Here is a 22,382-nt window from a genome sequence, read left to right on the forward strand (position 1 = left end):
GGAGCCATCAATCCCATTATAAGGGAAGGGTATTTAAGATAGCCTCTCCCCTATTGCTTAGATTCTTAGTTGGGGTTGTCCTAGTAGATCTCTGGACATTTCCCTAGTGCCAGATTTCTCTCTAAACCTATAATGGCTCCCTCTGTTATGGTATCTCTTTTCTTGCTCCCCTCTTCTCTTCCCCTGACTCAGTCTTCCTGGTCCCTCATGTCTTCCTCCCCCATCCTCTTCTCCCTTTCTCTTTATCCTAGCTACCTCTCCCCCTCCCTCCGTGCCCCCAATTAGCTAAGGAAATCTTGTCTCTTTCCCCTTCTCTGGGGGATCATGTATGTCTCTCTTAGGATCCTCTTTGTTTCCTAGCTTTTCTGACACTGTGGCTTGTAGGCTGGTGATCCTTTGCTCTATGTCTAATATCCATATATGAGTGAGTACATACCATGCTTGTCTTTCTGTGACTGGGTTACCTCGCTCAGGATGATGGTTTCTTCTGGTTCCATCCATTCCCCCAAGAATTTCAAGATTCCATTGTTTATTTGTTGTTGCTGCTGTTGTTTTGTTTGTTTGTTTGTTTTTCCACTGAGTAGTAGTCCATTGTGTAAATGTGCCACATTTTCTTTATCCATTCTTCAGTTGAGGGGCATCTAGGTTGCTTCCAGGTTCTGCCTATTACAAATAATGCTGTTATGAACATAGTTGAACAGATGTCCTTGTTGTATGAATGTGCATCTTTTGGGTATATGCCTAAGAGTGGAATTGCTGAATCTTGAGGTATACTGATTCCCATTTTCCTGAGGAACTGCCATACTGATTTCCAAAGTGTCTGTACAAGTTTGCACTCCCACCAGCAGTGGAGGAGTGTTCCCCATTCTCTACATTCTTGATGTTTTTGATTTTAGGCATTCTGAGAGGAGCAAGATGGTATCTCAGAGTTGTTTTGACTTTTATTTCCCTGATGGCTAAGGATGGCTAAGTGTCTTTCAGCTATTTTGAATTCCTCAATTGAGAATTCTCTATTTAGTGCTGTACCCTGCTTTTTAATTGGATTACTTGGTGTTTTGCTGACTAGCTTCTTGAGTTCTTTGTATATTTTGGAAATCAGCCCTCTGTCTGATGTGGGGTTGGTGAGCATGTTGTCCCATTCTGTGGGCTGCTGTTTTGTCTTGTTGACAGTATTCGTTGCCTTACAGAAGCTTTTCAATTTCAGGAGGTCCCATTTATTAATTGTAGATTAACTGGTGTTACGTTCTGGAAGTGGTCTCTTGTACCAATTAGTTCAAGGGTACCTCCCACTTTCTCTTGTAAGAGGTTCAGCATTGCTGGAGGTCTTTGATCCATTTGGACTTAAGTTTTATGCATAGTGATAGCTATGAATCTGTCTTCTACAAGTCAGAATCCAGTTATGCCAGCACCATTTGTTGAAGATGGTTTCATTTTTCCATTGTGTAATTTTAGATTCTTTGTCAAAAATCAGGTGTTTGTAGGTATGTGGGTTATTATCAGGGATTTCAATTCAATTCCATTGGTCCACCTGTCCATTTTTGTGCCAATACCAAGCTGTTTTCAGGACTATAGCTCTATAATACTCTTTTTAACAAAGTGTTTGAGAGTTCCCCAAATAATCCAAGAATTGTTCTAAACAGTGCCATAAAAGGCAATGTTGTCAGCCATCGTGGAGTCTAGAGTCTGTTGGAGATACACCCTAGAGAAACAGCAATCACATCATGGTGTTGTAGGGTCTTTGATAGGCAAGAACAGAATAGTGAAGGTCTAGAGAAGGGACTCTAGGTGAAAGAATTGACAGAGAGATCTTCCTGAGAGCAAGTGACATCTGGCTCTCATCAGACAAGTGACAAGGCAAACCATTTGCTGATCCATTGACTGAACTGAGTGAAGAAAGAACCTGGCACAATCAAACAGTGAGAGGAAGCTGGGAAGGTGAATGAGCATGAACAGGTGGGGGGGGGCAGAGGAGTCTGGGGATGGATTAGGATTCCAATTCATAGATTTACCAAAGAAGGACAGGAGGGACAATTGGAGCAATAGATCCTGTAAGAGTTGGTTTGGGGTACCTATGAGTTTCCGTCTCAGATTTCCAGTAGGAATGAATTGTGTCACCAATAGAAGATTTTGTTTGGAAATGTATAATTTAGTACCTAAATGTATTTAAGAGGTAGCTGGGATTCCTGATTCCCTGAGTGCTTTATTAGAAACGTCTTTGACTTCTTTCTACTCACTCATTGTAATTCACTCATTCATATTATATCTGTGGCTCTCCATCTCAACAAAATTCGGAATTATGTTCTTAAAACTATTTTGCAAGAGAGGTGGCTTTGCCATTCTCATTACTCATCTTTAATTACTCTGTACTTTTCCAAGCATACGTTGATGTAATTGAAAATGCCATAGCTTGCCTGAATGTACAACATAGAAAGCACAAAATAGGCTACCGCATTACATTAAAAGAGTTGCCTCCATGGAGTTTTAATTCCCCGGGCTTGTCAAAAAGTTGTTAAAACATTGCTTGCCATTTTTGAATATAAAATATAGGCAGACATGTACTAATATATCAAAAAATGACACTTTGTCAAAGGGAACTTTCATGGGAGAGTGTTCTGAATAAAATGTTTTCTTTTAAAAAGGATCCAGCCTGCTTAACATTCCAAAGCAAACGCAAAAGAACACAAAATGCCTGAGCTTCCTGTGGGTTATCACAGTCAGCTTCATTTATCCTTTGCCTTATAGCTTCTCAGACTCCCTGACACTGTTTCCCCCAAAGAATTATCAGTTTTATTCCATGATAAGCCTAATTTGATGTAAAAATAAAAGTCACCCTGACTCTCCTCCAAATGGACTCTCTTCAGACTTGCTAACACTGCTCATGTGATGGCCATGATAGAGTCGGCTGTCTACCATTGGGCTCCATGTAATGCTCTGAGAAGCATCCACTCCCTATCAGTTAGGAACATCTGCTGCAGCTATCAGCACTGTGTGTGCATGAAATACAGAACTAAAATCTCACACTGCTTTCTCAGGAAGTGGCCTCTCCCAGTCACTTAAAAGTCTTTTAGCCTCTAGTAAGATGGTAACCAGGAAAGGATGGAAAGACAGGTGGTAAAGATCTTAACAAAATTCATAAGACAAACGTGCTCGGGCATCAGTCTCTCCTTGGCCTCAGTAGTCCCCAATTGCAGTTACGCTGTGGTAGTTCCAATTCTCTGGGCCTTTTAAGGATGTCCAGGGTTAAGATAATGGTTGATATTTGAAATGTTAAGCTGAAAATGAATAGCTTACCATCTTTAATCTCAATGGAATACTCTCTTCTCTACCTAGGAGGGGAATTTCTACCTGCCACCTCCATTCTCTGCAGAGAATGGGCCCAGGCAGGAAGTAGAGGGAACAATGGGAAGCAACAGAAACAGAGGGCAGCTGGGGTCATTGAGATGCAACGGAGTTCAAAGATGCCCTGGGATGACACAGAATGGTCCTAACGGAAAAGGGAAAGATTACAGCCACCCCACTGCTGCCTACTCTCAATTAGCATAGCCAAGGGGGTTTGGTAGAGCTAAGGATTGTGCAAAGGCTTGACCTACTGCCGGGGAAAGGTGAGAGCAAAGGCCCCACCCCCAACAATAAAGATTCCTGGAAAGACAGCGAACACAGATTTTAGTAAAACATCAGAAAATTCTGCAGATAGCATGAAAGACATATGCGTTCCTTTTCGGTCGCTGTGATAAAATGCTGTGACTGAAAGCAACTCAGAAGAAAGAATTCATTTGGGTGTCCTGTTCCAGAGGGATAAGGGTCCACCACAGTAGGGGAAACCCAGCAGCAAGCAGCAGGCATGGAGGCAGAGCAGGAAGCTCAGAGATCATATCTTCAACTGCAAACACAAAGCACAGAGAACAAACTGGTAGTGGGATGTGGCTATAAATAATCCTCAAGGCCTGCTGCCAGTGATACACTTCCTGAAGCAAGATCACACCTCACAAAGGTTCCACAACATCCCCCCAGAACAGTGCCACCAACTGGGAATCAAGTGTTCAAATATGGGAGCCTATGAGGGACATTTCTCATTCAAGACACCCATTCCAATCTCTGTATCGGTTGTGTTGTTGTTGTTGTTGTTGTTTTTGTTTTCTTTAAGACTGTATTACTCTTAAACTATTGAAATTCTTAGAAGACTGTGAGACTTTTTAAAAGTGATGCTGTGTTTATTATGAAATCATCATGAGATCTTGAGAACAAGGAAAGGTTATGGTTTTAAGTGATGTGTTTGTGTCTGTGGGGCATTTTAATGATTACTGAATGGTGTAGAAGGGCCAGCCCACTGTGGGTAGTACCATCCCTGGGCAGGTAGTCCTGGAATTTATAAGAAAGGTAGCTAAATATGGGCCTGGAAGCAAGCCAGTAAGCAGCAAAGGGTCTCTGCTCTATCCTGTCTCAGGTTCCAGTTGAGTGTCTGTCCTGGCTTCCCTCAATGACAGACTGTAACGTTAACCTGAAATAAACCCTTTCCCCAAGAACTTGGTTTTGGTTCCTGTTTTATAACAGTAACAGATATTGAACAAGAGAATAGTACAATTATTGTACTAACAGATCTTATCTGTGAATGCTCAAAAAAAAAAAAAGTGATATCCTCATAGCTAAGATTTGTTACCTAGTGGTGAGTGCTCAAAAACAAAAAACAAAAAACAAAAAAAAAAAAAAAAAAAAAAAAAAAAAAAAAGTGATACCTTGCCAGGCACAGGCAGTGGTTGTGTGCACATTTTAATTCTAGCGCTTGGGAGTCAGAGGCAGGCAGATCTCTGTGAGTTTGAGACCAGCCTTGTCTACAAGAGCTAGTTCCAGGATAGGCTCCAAGGCTATACAGGGAAACTCTCTCGAAAAACCAAATTTAAAAAAAAATGATACCTTTATTCTTCATTAACTTGCATATTACAGCAAGGGAGAAGCATTTCGTTGTGGAGGTGGTTCCAGATGTGGAGGATGTGGCACTGTTAGTATTTGGCATCTTCTCATTGAGAGTGCTTTTGCAGCCCTGTGAAGTAGAACCTGGGACCAGTGAGCTCTGGAATGAGACTTTGAATCCTACCTCCACCCCTTACTGATCTCAGGAACCCAGAGGAATGCCTACAGTACTCTAAGCTTTGATCCATTCATCTGGGAAATGGGCCTAATACAGTCCCATTAAGTATTTATTTAATTCAGTCCCCTAATTATATTCAAAACCTAGTAAACAGTACCAGGAGCTATGAATGGTCAGGTGCACACATGGCTTCACAGATTTTTATTCTCAACACAGTAAGGGTTTTCCTTTTGAATGCAGCAAGAAACCCCTTCCAGCTGGCTACTGGGTTGGTTTAGATGGTCCTTAGCGTTTATAGACCAGGAAGCTTGTTCTGCTTCATGGCCCATGAATTCCAGTTTCCCGTGTGTATAGACCATACTGTCTGTCTACATAACTTAAACTCAAAGTTGGTCCAAGTCAAGCTAGATAAAATCCCAGCACAAAGTTCCAGCCCTGGCTAAGAAACCATTTGCATCTGATAAATGCTAGGAGACATTGAATCCATTCTACTCAATGGAGTGGCATTGAGTATATTGACCACACTCCAGGGAAGACCCTGTTAAAAAAATAATAATAATATCCTTGAAAATATTTCCTGGTTACAGTGTTGCTATGAATCATTTTCTGTGGCTAGCAGGTCCTCCTCAATGTATTAAGAGCAAATTAATTTCTAAAGCTTATACCCTTTATAATTAACACAGTTTTCTTCTTAGCCATAGACTGCCTGCAATGCTATTGTATATATCCCTAATGAAACAGAAGTGTCAAGGGTATCCCAGCATTGGGCTCCCTTACATAATAGCTATGCTGGAGACACCTAATGTAAACTGTGAGTGCCCAGCTGAAATCAACAATGGATGCAAATTGATTTTGATGCAATTGCTACCACATTTTACAGCCTATCTTGAATGGTCTTATAATTAGCTTCAAAGTAGGTGGTACATGTGTAAGTTAAATATAATATCTAAACCATTTCAGTTAAAGACAAGGCTCAGACAACTAATCATTAAAATCAGAATAAAAAGCTACAGGTTTCTTGTTCCGAAGCCACAGCTGGCATTTGTAATGAGTTTTTTCTCCACCTAACAAAGGTTGGAGGAACATTCTCAGTGTGAAATCCAGTAGCTGATAGCCGTTGCAGGGTCATGGTGGCCAAATATATTGAATTTGAGTGAAGAAATCTGTTTGTTACAAAACTAGAGGCAAAGTTTTATTTTCTACTTAATGCTCTTACAACTTAAAATTTACTTCAGTCCCATAAATATCTAATAAAGAAATAGTAATAAATACCATTTAATTCTGTAAAAAGAAAATGGATACATTTTCCTGAATGTACGTATGTAGTACATACATATTCACAGAAAGAACTCTGAATTAAAAAATAAACAATTGTGATTCAATTTTACAAAAAAAAAAAATTCTATTACAATTGAAGAATTGGGAAAAAATCCCCAGTTTGCTTTATAAAATGTAGGCATCCATAGCTCAAAAGACTATATCCAAGAGGCTATAGAAATATATTTGTATGTAGTTTTTGTTTGTTTGTTTGTTTGTTTGTTTTGTTTGTTTTCTGTTAGCTCTGGCAATGCAATGTAGCGATCCTCTAGCATCAACTAACAATAAGTGATTGTAGTGAGGATCACAGTGATTGGAATTTCGGATCTTGAGGTGAAAGTAGGAAGGTTATCATCGTGAGGCTGGTCAGCCTGGGCACCATAGCATGATCTAGCTTTGCAACATCAGAGAAAGGCTGTGAATTAAGTCAATCTACTCATATAATTTTATAGAATACATTTGAAAAACTTTCCTTTATCTCGTGTGTGTGTGTGTGTGTGTGTGTGGGTGCTCAAGATATGTGTACATGTGAGTGCAGGCATACATGTGCTACAGTGTGCCTACAGAAATGGGGACACACCCCGCAGTGTTTGTCCTCGCCTTGCGCCTTGTTTTGACACAGGATCCCACAGGGATGGCTGACTGACCGGTGAGCTCTGGGCATTCCCTTGTCTCCTACTCCCATTCTACTGTGTGCAAGTGCATTCCTCACTGAGCCCTCTCCCCGGCCCAGAGCTGGCATCCCAATCCATGCTCTGCTCTCAGTTACTTTCCTCATTGCCCAATAGGAACAGCCCCCTCTCACAGCATCTGAGGCAGGGCTCCTTCTTCCCTCTGCTATGGGTTGTTTTTCTACATCCTAGAATCAGAGCAGATGTTGTTGAATGTCAAAGAGAGTAGGCCCCCACTAGTTGAGAGAGGTGATTTTACAGTGAATTAACTTGTTTCCTTACTTGAACAGAATACCTGCAATCACTGATTGTCACATCTATCTTTTGTTGTAAAACTGAACTAATTGAAGATGCTGCCCTCGGGGAACCGGCTCACGGTGCGATGAATGTAGAGAGCACTCTTCAGCTTAGCGTTTTAATTATTCATAATTACAATTATTTCTGTTTATCTGAGATCTTTGAAAAATAATTCTAGCTTATTAAACAAAATGAGAAGCCGAGTCCTCAGGGCTCTGTTTTGGTTCTCGCTGAGGTCAGTGGGCCTGGGAGCATGCCAACTTCTCACATGCACTGAGCGGTTTTACGGCTAGTGGGTAGTCACAGTGGACATGTGTCCTGCCCTGGAGTAACTGAGTATGCCTGTTTGTCCCTGACTGCTTTAGAGTTCCAGGATGCACTGGGACTATGAGGCTGAGGATTGACAAGAACTCAAGTAGAAGAACTGTACATAATTTATGACAATATAGTAATCAGTGAAGGGACTCAATAACGTCAACTGCTGATATTAGCAGAGTGTATGGGTTTTTTTTTTTGTTTGTTTGTTTGTTTGTTTTGGTTTGGTTTTGGTTTTGTTCTTGTTTTTAAGACCCATGAGTTTTCTTATAGGAGCACACCTATTTAGCGATGGGCTCCCATTGGCAATTGTTCACTGCTAGGAGAAGGAGAGACAGTCTTCAGTAAGAGTGTAACCCTGGCAGGCTCTCCATTCCCCAATGGAAGGGGAATTTAGGCAGCCTACATGAGTCTTGAAGAATTTTTTTTAAATAGGACACAAAGTTGTGTGGGGAGTGAAGGGGGTATGGATCTTGGGAGAGTAGTGGGAAGGGGAAGTGAATATTATCAGAACACATGATATTAATAACTCAAACAATTAATAAAATTAAAAGAAGACAATCAAAAGAGTGCTTGTGAATGCATTTACTGTGTGTGTGTGTGTGTGTGTGTGTGTGTGTGTGTGTATTCATCTGTATGTGTTTAATTTGCTTTGTGTTTCAAATATATTAGAATCCCTTGTACTCAAATAAAGATGATTTCTGGGCTGCTTTGGATCTTTGTGTCTACTTTTATTGATCTACATTAGTGATAATGATGTGTTAATTTTCTACAGTCTATGCACAAGTCACAAATGCTTTAAGTAGTAACCTAATATAGCAACTGTCACCTTCAAAAGGTTTTTCCAGTCTAGTCTACATCATCCATCCCTTTTCTGTCTCGTTTGCAGTCTCTCTCATACAACACTTCAGTTTTAGATTCAAATATGCACTCAAGTTAGAGAACCCTTTTGTCTACTGGTAGCCTGCAGTCAAAGGTAGGAATGATTGATGTGGAAAATCATCAAATCTATAAAAAAGGTGAGCACAGAGATGCACAAGATGTGGCATTTCTAAAGAGAATACATTTAGCCATGCTCACACCAGATGAGAAGCAAAGTTCTGCTTGGGAACATTATTTGGAAGTGTGCACCAGCGTACCCATTTTAAACCCCCTCCCAATCAAGTAGGATGAATAATTCTGTATTGTATTCTGGGGTTAAGGTCCATTATTAAAAAAGTATTTAAAAAGGAACAGAATAACCATAGAGGGAAATGTTTTCTACCATCAGTAGTAAGTCTCTTTCCATAACAAACGTTTAACCACAGCTACTAAGGAAAGGAATTTAAAAAAATTGATTGTAATAATTGCTTTCCAGGTATTCGCAAAGAGAAAAACTCACAGGACAACCAGGAGGTGAGGCAAGGCCATGAGACACCCACTAGCCAGCTAATCCTCGCTGGAGTAACTGAGAAGTGTCTGAATGTAGGTATGTGGACCTGTCCCTAACCGTAACTTCTGCCACATATGGCCAGTCATGCTGGCTGCCTCTTCAGCGTTCTGAAGGCATGCTTGCATGCACAAAGAAGTGTCCATGCAGAACTGTGCGATGGGCCTCCAGCATGAGGCCTCTCTGGCCTTTTGAGCATTTAAAACTTTCTGCAACGTGATTGTCAGTCTCCTCCTACTCAATATTTTCATTTCCTCCTAACTGAAGCTTAACCTGGCTTCTCTGAATGCAGAGATCATTTGTCTTTTATGTCTGTACTATCCCATACATTCCCCAAAAATTCTTTGCTGGCCTTAGTTCTCCTATGATGGGAAAGGGGAACAGATTAAGAGAATGTACATTTGAAACAGATAGGTTTGGACACCCACTCAACCAATCTCTAGTTGGGGGACCTAGGTGATGCTTTATGTTAAAACAATCTATTCTTTAGTTTTCTTGTCTTCAGAAGTGAGGATAAGACTGCTGGTAAGCCTGCACCACTCTGACAGATACAGAGATAAGCACCATCAAGAGATTTGGTTTTGTCTCTGTTTCAGTGATTGTGGTTCAAGGTTAGTTGAACCACATTTCTAAGTGTGTCATGTCACTATGGCAAAAGGACTTGGTGAGGAGAGGCTTCGCATCTTGTGCCAGGCAGAAAACAGAGCAGGGAAGGAAGGGTCCAAGACAAGATATGCATCTTTAAAGGCACACTCCATGACCTCCTTCCCCCAGCCTGACTCTAACTTCTTTCTAAACACCTTCCAACAGTTACATATTATCAGTAATTCATTACAGGGCTTAGTCATGATTGAGGGAAAGCCCACACGGTCCAATGACCTCAAAGTGATAAGCCCTACCAGCTGAGAGCAAGCCTCAACTCATGATTCCTGAGGGGACACATATTATAAAACAATGACAAATGCTGTGCATGTTGTTGGATTGCTCTTAAGACTAAGTATGATGATGATGGGGAAAAGTTTAAAGTAGAGTTTAAGACATTAAACCATCAAAAATTCTTCAGTCAATTCTTGCATTGTATACTAGAAAGTAGATAACATGGTCCCATTTTAAAGTAAGGACATTATGATGCTAAAAGGTTACATTGCTGTCTGAAAACACATGAGGAGGCAAAATCATCAGGAAAGTGTCTAATGTTAAGGACTAGGCTACATCTCAACATCACCAGGCACAACAGATGCCCAGTTATCGCTTGATACTGAAAACGTAGAAACCTTTTCTCCTCCACTCTAAACTCTTAAAGTATTGTGAGATTATACAAGACTTTACTCTTCCAAAGATATGTTGATGGTCTGTAGCTCAGTGACAGAAGGCTTGCCTATATACACAAGGCCCTGGATTCGATCCCCAACACCTCAAAAACATAGAATGGGAATGTAAATGTGTGTATGTGAATAATTGTGTGCAAATGTGTATACATGTGGTGGATGTGTACATAGGCAAGGGACTGACATTGGGTTCATTCATCATGCTCCATCTTAGTGTTTAAGACACGATTTCTCACTGAACATAAAAGTTACCAATATGGCTAGACTGGGTAGCCAGCAAACTTCAGATAGCCTCCTCTCTTGTTCGTCTCCAGCACTGAGATTAACCACATGCCATATGGCCCACCTGCTTACAAAGAAAGATTATGCTGAGTCATCTCCCAAACCTCTAGGATGTGAAATACATTTAGTTGGTGATTAATACATTTTATTAATGGATTGCCTTGAATGAGGTAAATTTATAACTGCTGGGTTTTTTGTTTGTTTGTCTGTCTGTTTAGTTTTCTTTTTTGCTTTGGTCCAGAGGCTAAAATTCTCAAATATTTCTGTTTTGAGGCACTGAATAAAGGAGGAAATGTTCCTGTCTTTTATACTCTAGGTCATTCTATAAGTAGGATGACTCAAGTAATGGGAACAGCAGAAATAATTAACACATTCCTTTTTAATGTTGATTTTTATTATTTTTAACTATCTGTAGGTATATATGTCTACATGGCAGAGGTCTTAGTGGTCAGAGGCATCTAGTCCCCTGCAGCTGGAATTACAGACAGCTGGGAGCTGCCTGATGTGGGCCTTAAGAAAACAGCTCAGAGCCTCTGGAAGAACAGCAAGTGCTTTTGACTTCTGAACCATCTCTCCGGCCCTGTTAAACACATTTTTATCCCTCCTTATTCTCTAAGAGTCAGCCCTCCCTCTGCCTTCCACCTTTCATCCTGTTTCCCATATGGTCGTTTATGTTGAAAGCAGTATCCCATGCTAAAACTTAGCCTGTGGATTTTAGGGGGAAGGTGTTACTTCAGGAAAAACAACTATAAAGTTTAGATGAGCTTTGAAATTATTTTGGAGAATTTACAAAGTTCTCTGGCTACATGGCTGACTAGCCCATCTTAGAATGTGTTTCTGTCTAGGAATTCAAACACTGGATCTATGCTTCTGTAGCAGGTGTGCCGGTTTGTAGTAATAAATCCATCCTTAAATCCAACTTTACCAACCCACCACCACCACCGCATCGATTATCTCCTGCCTCCTCTGCCCACCAGTGAATTCCAGAATACCTTCAGATGTCCTTCCATTGCTAACTGCGGATTAGAAAGGCGGGCCTTTCAAACTCTGCTTCCTAGCTTTTTCACTTCACCATTCACACACATCATTTCCCTTACTCTTCAAGACAACACCGTGAAATAGCTGTTTTTAATCCTCATTTACCATCAAAAATCTCTGTGTTTGGAGTTCAGTGCACAGCTAGTGGAAGACGTTTTCTCATACAAGTTTAATCCAAAGACCAAGTAGATGATGCAGGAGTCTCAGGGACAAAGTGAGCCCTAGATTCAGATTCTCTATTTAATCACAAATTTGAAGTGGCCTCGGGCACATCATATACTTTCATGCCTTGGTTTCCTCACTCACATGACATTATTATGAGAATCAAAATATCTTCTGCAAATGGAATTGAATTATCAGAAGTCCTACAACAAATTATAGTTGTGGGTAAGATATATTTAAATACTGGTGCAGCTAAGGAGTCCACAAAAAGGTCCCAAACTCCTGGAAGGCATTGCTCAAGAGATAGACATGATAAAAGAAAACCAAAGACCAAAGATACAGAAACACCACACTGTACAGAGATTCTGGAAGCAAACTTTGGGCAGAGTTCAATACCAGTGCTGATCCAATTCTGTTTAGTTCTCAATTCTTAAATGTCAGAGACCCAGAATATGGTCTTTCTTGGGTTTTTGTTTGTTTTATAATTTGTGTTTTAAAATGTAGCTACATGCCATAATCAATAAGCTAGGAACTGCACAAAGTGTCTTTGGACCAAGAAAACAGGAGGTTCTTGGTCTGGTGAGGAAGAAATTCAAGAGCAGATGCAGAGGAGACCCAAAACTTAGTTGTATTACAGTTAGAGAAATCCAAGTATCCTCTAGTGATGTACAGATGGGAAAGTTAGAGCCCTGAGTAATCTCAGAATTGCTATTTCTACTTTTAAAAAACCGTATATTTATAAAGTATATGGCATGTTCATAAGTCTACGGCCCTTTCTTCCCATGGCAAATCATAAAGCCCTCAAATGCTAACAAAGCTGGGTCTTTTGAGGGTACCAGTGTGGCTTTTTATGATACCTGTCTTTCAGCTCACAAAATCCTCCCCGTACTTTAGCTTCTTGGAGAATGGGAAGAACTTAGCTGCAGCTTCAAGGATGTTTAATCATAGACTTGTGTTTGTTAACTATCATGGGAAACATCTGCAGTTGTCTTGGTTACTCCATGTCTAACTCCTTGCTTAACCAACATAAATCAATAGGTAAATCACTGGAACTATTGCATATGAAAAAGGTTATTTGGCAAACTATCATTTGAAAAGTTATGAGGAATACAACACACAAAGATAGTTTTTAATATTACATGTGCACCACCCAGCTTTCCTGAAACACCCTAGATCCTCTATTGTGTTATCTGGGTTTTGACCTTTTAGATGCTGTAGGGAGTGAAGTATATTTGACGAATGATTAAGCATAAGCTTCAGTTATTCTGCTACTAAAAGCATCTCAAACTCAGAAAATTGTGAGATGTTTTCTGTTTCTTAGCCCTTAATTACATTCCCACTGAATTAAGACAATAGCTCATTAATCTCAACATATGGCATAAAGATTTTTATTTAGATTTAATAGTTGCCATTGTTTCTTTGTGTTCTTTGTTTACCCATTGTCTCAAATGCCTGTTACTAGATTGCTTAACAAAGCTGTATTTTATCCTATGTGAGAAGAGACAACCTCAATGATACCTTCTTTAGAAACCAGAGAGAATGGGGAAAGTATTTTTGAGTCCACTGTAAAATCCTACCCAGAGATCTCTTTTTCTGAAATCTAAGGCTGAGATGGGGAATCGATGGCTCAATTCCATCTGTCCAATTCTAACTATCAAGTATTTCTAAAATTACAAATTTGTAATTCCAACAATACATTTGAGGTTTTCAGTAGTCTCCTTGCGGGGGTAGTGTTGATCATTAGTGTTACTTATTAAGCATCTTGGTGGAAGAAAGAGATACAAGGATCATGATTACAGGAGTATAACAATGAATGACTAATCTGGGGTATATTGGAAGAATATAGCCCTCGGTTACAAAAGTATCTTGCAAACTGTAAGAACAGTATACGAATACTGTTCCCCATAAAAGGTGTTTGCAATGCCACTTTCTGGTACTATTATTATGTACTACATTGTATTACTATATATTAACTGTATGTAATAACATATCAATAATTACTATGTATTACTTTTACTACTTTGACAGAATGGAGAAAGTTCTTCTGCCCCTTCTACTTAAAGAGCATGTATTCTTCAACGCATATCAGGATGGCATTTTCTGAATACAGTTGGGCATTTTATCTGCTCTTCATGGAGTATCTGCTCCATGCTTGTCTTAGTTGGGGTTTCTATTGCTGCAGTAAAACACCATGACCAGAATGAACTTGGGAAGCAAAAGGTTTATTTCATCTTGTAACTCTCAGGGCACACTCCTTATTGAAGGAGGTCAGGGCATGAACTCAAGGGGAAAAGCTGGAAGCAGTAGCCATGGAAGACTGTTGCTCACTGGCTTGCTCAGCCCACCTTCGTGCACAACCCAAGCCCACCAGCTCAGGGGCGGCACAACCCTCAGGGTGATGACCCTTCTCACATCAATTATCAATCAAGAAAACTCACCACACGCATTGCTTATAGACAACATGGTGGGGAGCATTTTCTCAATTAAGGTTCCTTCTTCCAAAATGGCTTTAGCTTGTAATCACGTTGACATAAAACTCACAAGCACAATGACAATGGTAGACACTTTTAAATGTTTGTTTGGTTGGTTGGTTTGGTGTTTTTATTTTTGTAATTTCAATTTTTGGGGTGTGTGCATGTTTTCAAAATAATACTGCAGAGATATTTCAGCATCTTAAATAGCTAAGAATATTGAAGTCCAGAAAGTTTAATAAATAATAAATGGTAAAGTTGTGATTCAAACACTGCTTATTTTGATTCAAGTATGCATGCTCTGTAATCATTAGGTATGGATGAGTGAAAGAGACATGTTCAAAACAAAACCAATAATAATATCTACCATTTATTAATATGTCAGGCACTGGGTAGAAACCCAGATTTAAGTCCATCATCTAAGAAATAATTCAAAGGGTCTATTCATCACATCTATGCCAGATGAATTAAAAACTAACATGAGTTCCATTTGCCTTAGAGAATCTTAAGGTTCAAGAACATTAAGTAGCGAGCACAAGAAAATATACCCGGTAAGGAACAGTACTCGTAGCCAGTCAGGTCTTGCTGGTCTACACCACCCATTCCATTTACTACACGATATTATAGTATAAATAAAACCTTCAGGCCAGGTGGGAGTGGCCCGCACCTTTAATCCCAGCACCTGGGAACCAGAGGCAGATGGATCTCTGATTTCCAGGCCAGCCAAATCTACAGAGTGAGTTCCAGGACAGAGAATCCCTGTCTCAAAAAACAAAACCAAAACAAAAAGTCTTCAGACTAAGTCATTCATACATATTTTCTTCTTAATTTATTGTTTCATTAATTTCAGTTTTATTTAGGAGTGTGCTTTATGGTTGCAGGAAACTTTCACAAAGTTATCATCTATTCAATTACTATGCATTTGTTTTTGTTTATTTTACTGTTGCTCATTATTAGCCTCACAGTCAGACTTTAAGGTTACAAAGGGCTCAGCTTGTGCTTCATCATCTGGAGTTTCACAGCAGGTCTATTAAACTCAAGAAAACTTTCTCACAACTATAAATGGTTGTTCTGGAACATCCCAAGTGACAGTGTGACATAAAGGCTTTCACACTGACCTTAGGAGATTCCTAGGGCAGTGCTTTGCATCCATTCATTATACAAGCATCTACTGGGTGCTGCTACTTTCAAACTCCATTCTGGGGTCATTGACAGATAATGACGACTCAAAAAACCCTGGATTCCAAGAGCTGTGCCAATTAATTAGTGAGCAGTCACATGACACAAAATTTTATAATATTGTAATAGCAAAATAAATTGAAGTTAATACCAATGAACAAAGCAAGCAGACTGCCTAATTGGGCTATGGGTTGACGAGGTTAAAAAAAAACATAATAATATCTGTTCTACATCTGAAGAAAATATGAAGGCACTGGCCAGGCACGTTCTTATAGAGGCTAAGGCAACAAAAACCTTGTCCTGAAGTTTCGACACAAGGAAACTCCAGAAAACTCAGCTGGAAAGGAGAGGCCAGACACTCAGAGCCTTTATTCTCCTTAATCTATGGCCTTTGGCCTCCATGCGGTGGCCGCTATTGAAATTTTTTGAGCAGGAGAGTGACATAATTAAAGCAGTGCTTTTAAAAAGATTACTATGGCAGGACAGGGCAGGATGGATTGGTGGAAAAGATTGGAGCAACAAAGCTGGTGCCGTAACCCAGGCCTAAGGTGATGGGGCTCTGGACAGAAGTGGCGACAGCAAGAGAGGGAAAGAAATAGATAGATAGGATGGCGCGAAGAGAGACCGGTGACCCTGTGACTAGCTATGAGGACGTAAAGTCCATTTTGCCTGGGGACTTGTGTACTTTACAGTAAAACATTTTATATAATATTATTCACAGTGATAAGTGCCATCGTGGGAGACAACTTTACTCAATGCATCATTTATTTTGGCAAAATATTCAGTTCAATTCCTACATTTGAAGAGAAAATGAGTACTCGTAAAGCTGGCTGAGATGAGAAGTTGAGCTTTATTCTAGCACAATGCCTATTAATAGCTACAGTTTCAGGGTGGCAGGGTAAACAGATGAGCAAAGAAAGCCAATCCAAATAGTGATACTTCAGTTACATCCAAGTTCCCACTTTTTAGTTTATCTGCTGTTACAGTTCCTACCAATTGACTTTTTAAAACTGTGAATTAAGGGCAGAGTAGCTTATTTTCACAGATGCATGGTACGGGATGGCAATTCTGCCCTATATGAGGGCTTCTCAGTGCCTTCTCCTCAAGGTTAACGCAACGGTCTTCAAAATGTGAGTTATTTTACTTCTGCAGATGGGAAGCAAGAACCCTGGGGAAAGTAAGTGAATGAGTTAGCGGAGGAGTCCATCCAAGATCTGTGCATCACATGAATAAAATAGACTAGGAAGCAAGGAGTATTAGTTCTAATTATTTGTGTTTAGTAGAAACGTCAAGTCCAATGGAACTTACTTCGACACCGCACACAGGCAGAAAGCAGGTGTCACTTCAGTGTTATTGGGTACTGTTTTAATGCATCAGGTAAAAGAAATTGTGGCTTCTAGTATTAATTCATCCCCCACTTAGCATTGTTAAAATATTTATGATAATAATAAAAATGCTAACATATTGTTATCCATTTCCCCCACCTTTGATATAAGAGCATGCTTTCATTCTCGTGTAGAGAAGAGTGCTGTCAAGGTTTGATGGTAATTTATGTCGTCAGTCCATTAAGTTGATTTTATGGCAGCCAACACAACTACTGTCCATTTATGAGAAACCCAAGGACCTCTCCAGGTCTCCACAAAGGCGGTTTGATACCTGCCCTTTCGTGCAGCTGACCTTGAGGAGAGTTGAATCTGGTGATTTATGGTGAACATCATCTAGGAAGACCCATTTGCAAGATTCACTGTCATTTAGTGCTAAATGATCGGTGCTGAGTCCAGGGACAATCACGGCCCCTGACAGAGCAATCCGATCAAAAATATTACCCACCCACCCAGGTGTCTTTTCCAATTATCTGGAGTAGAAATTAATACTTTTAGAAGCTGCTAGTTTTTTGAAAGGTTATTACAATTTATTCCAGCAGTTTCTTTTTCACATTATGATGAATTAGTTTATTACACCATTATTTTCCACGTCAGCTTTTTAGAAGATTGAACATAATGTAGACACATTAGTGTGAATGGCAAACATACTATTTTATAGCTGAGTCACATATTTCTTTGAGAAAAATGTGCTCAGTTTTTAATAACGGGTAATTTTATGTTTATGTTCCCTAATGCTGCTGTCAGATGTTTATTTATTTATGTTTGGTAAGATCTGGAGAAGTTTCTTTCAAAATGTTAATGGTGGTTTCGATAGGGTTTAGAGCCATACTGAGAATGTATTGCTTCAAGTACGAAATATGAATTGGAAGTGTTTTTCCCTAAAAGCTAATATTTTCTAAGGTTCCTTGACACCAGTGTAATATATAGCTACTTCTCCAGAGAGAGAAAAAAAAAAATACTTTGATTGCGATGTTTGCCCTAAATGTAGTGGGGGAAGGAGAGATTTTTAAGTTATTTTCTAAATCTTAATAACTTTCATGTCTTCTTTTAAGGCTAAATGCCTTTACCAGAAATGATTTGTTACTTCATGTAGTCATTTAGGAATACTTAGTAACCTACAGATATTTTATAAAGTGATACGAGGAAATGTTGATAGAGATTTCTTCCCTTTAGACATTCTTCCCCACTGTGCGTCTACTAAGGCAGAAGACTATGTAATTTTCCATTTAATCAGATATTAAAAGGCATTCATGGTACTTCCACAGGACAATATGGATGAGACATAATCCTAATAGTAATTAATACATTATCCATTTATATAGCAGATATGTATAAAGAGATAAAGATACAGAAGTTATAAATAAATATATATGTATATATGTATGTGTGTGTATATATATATATATATATATATGAAGCAAATAATAACTTATTGATAATGGAGGAAGATGGGAAAGAGCAAACGCATTTTGAATATATTTAGCCTTTGAGAATTTCATACAAAGGTATCATGTATTTTAATCATATCACCCCCTACAGTTCTCCCCCGCTACTCCTCCCACATATATTTTGAATATCATTATGGGGCAGGCGTGTTACAACCATTGAGACATGTAAGACAACACTGTAAAAATGCAGCCTTTTTATTTCTGGTACAACTTTTTTTCCTGTGCATTTCTCCTTTAATGTAAAACAACATTAAAAATTCGGGTCTTTTATAAACTGAGCGTGTGAACAAATTTAGTCACTTTTCAGTAGCTTTCACTCCGCCTGCCACCTCCTAACCAGTAAATGCTGCCAAGGGAAATTTTGTTTTCTCATCAAACGTATTTGTTTCTCGGGCAAATATTTTCCAGTTTGCATTGTTTACTTTGCTGATATGACGGGAGCAAATGTTAATTTATTTCAGTATTTCTGATTCAAATGTTTCACAAGTTTTTGCAATTGTGCCAGAATTTTATCTGGATAATGTGACTGGCAGTTTTTCTGGGGTGTTGGGGCCGCTGAGAGCAGGAGTTACAGGAAGGGCACAGCTGTGTCGCTAGTGGCCAGGGCTGGAAGGGAAAGTTACAAACATCCCACGAATAACCCTGCGTCTCCTCCCGTCGTCAACCTGGTCCAGTCTCCTGATGGACAGTGCAGATGAGACCAGGTTGTGTTTGGGACTTTGCTGTCTTTAAACTGTAACGTCTTTTGTCTAGGATAATGTTTTTAACATCGCCCGCGTAGTTATACACTGAACTCTGTTCTCAGCGCCCCTAAAAAGGGAAATTCTAGCATCTCATGAATAAAAGCTAGAAAATGTTCTGTGAACAAACTCCCATGTAATCCAGGCAGGTCACTTGGCCAGGCTGATAGTAATGCCTGGCCAGATGTAACAAGGCTCCTATCACTGTTCCTGGTTACGTTTACTGGAACTGAACAGGTGTGCATACATCCATCAAAATATGTCTTTGTCAAACTCACTAATCAACATATTTGTATGACTGTTAAATTTGAGTGTTACATGCAATCCTAGTTCTGTCAACTGGCTTGGACCAAATAATACCCCTCCTGTAGACTTATATCCCCTGCCTTATATATCGCTGAGGACAAAATGACATGGTACATGCGACATGCTTCACAATAGCAGTCAACACAATCTGTAAGTGATGGTGTTCCATTGTAAGAGGGGTTGTTGCCTGAGTGCTTCTAACTTCTTCCCAAAGATAGGAAATATTCTGTTCTCAGTATGTACAAGCAAACACACAGGGTTGCAAGTAAATTAGAACTTGACAAATAAATTTTATTCTTCCTTTTACTTAAAGACACCAAAACTTTAGTGTCTTCTATGTGCTAGGACCAGGCAAGACACAGGTACTCTATCATAAATAATCCAGACACTACCCCTGGGAACATGAAGCTGTTGAAACCCACACAAACAAAAGTGGAACCAAGCATGCAGGGAAAATTGAGGCTCTGTGGACTTGTACAGGAGATGTACTTCATGCCAGGAAGGCTTCCTGGAAAAGAAACAGTTTGACAAATAGTTACGTAGGAATCGATAGATAAAATAATGTATATAACAGGATATACCGTGCAGAAGAAACATCATTGGAAGATGTAGAACTACCTTCTGTCTACTGGAAACTTAGAATAATGGAATAAGAAAAAAAAATGGAAACACATCAAGAATCAAGAACTAGGAGAGTGTGATGTATGCTAATCACATGAATGTCACAATGAAATAAGTAATATGCTCCAATAAAGGTAATACTAAATAGCTACAAAAATAAGTATTTTTTTCTTATTTTACATATCGACCCCAGTTCCCAGGCCCTCCCTCCTGCCTCAAGGTTAAGAGAGTATCCCTCCATGGGGGATGTGCTCCCAAATCCTGGTCCCTTAGACTGCTCAGGCCTTCTAACTGAGACCCATGTCCAGGGGTTCTGAGTCTGTCCAATGCTGGTTTCCCAGCTATCAGTCTGGGAGCCCATTGGAAGGAGGAATCTAAGAGATACTAACCTGAACAAAATAAAGAGAGAGAGAGAGAGGGAGAGAGAGAGCGAGGGAGGGAGAGAGAGTGTTGCAAGGGCAAACAGCTACCTGTTCATTAAGACTCATGTTCTGTACTTGGGACTTTGTTATCAGGACAAATAGCAGTCATCAAACGTCCTTATTTTATAATTGTTTTCTATTAGTGCATAGTTGACAAGTAAAGTTGTGTGTGTGTGTGTGTGTGTGTGTGTGTGTGTAAAACATATGGGTTCGATATATGAATTGCAATGTGAAATTGATAGATCAGGTTTCCTAGGGAAATTTGCAATATGTAACACCTATCATTAAATATAATTCTCCCCAATCCACCCCCCCCCATTCTTATCCTTCCAGCTCCTGTTAACCACCATGTTTGTTGAAAAGCCATTGCATGGTTTTTGATTTAAGTGCCTTCATCAAAATTGTGTACTCTAAAAGCCGCTGTGGTCTGGGATACAGCTCAGTTAGTAATGTGCTTGCTTAGGATCCATGAGGTACTACATTTAATCTCACCTGTCCTTAATCCCAGCACTTGGGAGTTGGAAGCAGGAAGATCAGCCACTAAAGTGAATTCTTGGCTACATAGTAAGTTTAAGGCCGGCCTGAAATGCATGAGACTCTAACACACACACACACACACACACACACACACACACACACACACACAAGCAAAATTTAAAAATAGTAAAGCCATTGGTGGTGTAAGATGAGGATGAATTGGATAGAAGCATAAAATAACTGGGATGATTAGGAGACTGGAACACTAAGTAACAGAGGACTGAATTTGAGTCTTACCAGTAGAAATTGGGAGACGATGGACAGAAAGCATCACATTTGGTGGTCTAGAACGGTCCTGTAATCCTTAAGTCATCCCAGGAGGAAAGAAAGCAAGAAAAGGAAGATACGAGGGAGAAGATGGACAGGTGAAGATGTCTAAGTGCTGAACACACAGACGCATTAGATAACTGGCTATAACTTCAGTCTAGAAGTCTTAGATGAAGATGTGACTAATGTAGTAATGGCAGCAACCTGGGGCATAGGGTAAGGTGGCTGCACAGAGCTAACTGTGGGAAGAGACAGGCCTACGAGAAGGAAACCCATAGAGATGTAGATGGAAGAAGGACCTCAAAGGAGTGAAATCATCGGGTGGTGGGAAGATGAGAAGCATGCTTATCATGTGACCAATGGAGAAGGGCTTTTTACAACAAAGGATTGAACAGCCAGCAGTGTCAGATGCTGCAAACTTGGGAAATAATCTGAACACTGAGGGCGTAATCTCTCCACTTGATTACAAGCTCTGTGTAAATTTTGCTAGCAAGAGGCCAGCATCAACTAAGCCCAAGAGCAAATAATAGAAAATTATAAAAGTCCATGGAATTCTTGGGAAATGTGAGGACCCAATAGTACATTCTATAAACATAAGACAATAACATGATTTTTCGTCTCTGGAAATACCTAATTTTTAAGCTTATCATAAGACATAATGTAATGATTAGCTTTTGTCAATTTGTCACAGAGTAGAGTCTCTTGGGAGTAGAGGGCCCTGTAGGCAAGTAAAAGGAGCTTTTCCCAGCCAATGACTGATATAATTTAGCCCACTGTTGGTGGTGTCCCTTTTGTCCAGGGGTCCTGCATCATGTAAGAAAGCAGACTGAGCAAGCCTTGGGGAGCAAGCCAGTAAGCAGTATTCCTTCATGGTCTTGTTCCCGTTCCTGCTTCCATGCTCTTCCTCTGGCTTTCATCAATGATGTATTGTGACATGGAAATTTAATTCATAAAAGAAAGAAAAGAAAATCCCCCCTCAAAACTGTTTTGGTGAGAATTGTATCCCAGCCACAGAAAGCGAGCTAGAATAGATAGGTATTAACATCCATTTTGATCACAATGTTTTTCATCACTAAACAAT

At 39.7% G+C, this 22,382-nt stretch overlaps 1 protein-coding gene across 1 annotated transcript in view; it reads left to right on the forward strand.

The window, feature by feature from the left end:
- Hs3st5 (heparan sulfate-glucosamine 3-sulfotransferase 5) overlaps positions 1-22,382 on the forward strand; it is a 147,500-nt gene that overhangs the window by 39,091 nt on the left and 86,027 nt on the right. Inside the window, exon 2 of the mRNA XM_051175542.1 lies at positions 9,044-9,154. The gene's annotated coding sequence lies outside the window, so the exon portion shown is untranslated. The remainder of the gene's footprint in view (positions 1-9,043; positions 9,155-22,382) is intronic.

The sequence above is a fragment of the Phodopus roborovskii genome, unplaced genomic scaffold (genome assembly GCF_943737965.1).
Source record: "Phodopus roborovskii unplaced genomic scaffold, PHOROB, whole genome shotgun sequence".
Taxonomy (NCBI): Eukaryota; Metazoa; Chordata; class Mammalia; order Rodentia; family Cricetidae; genus Phodopus; species Phodopus roborovskii.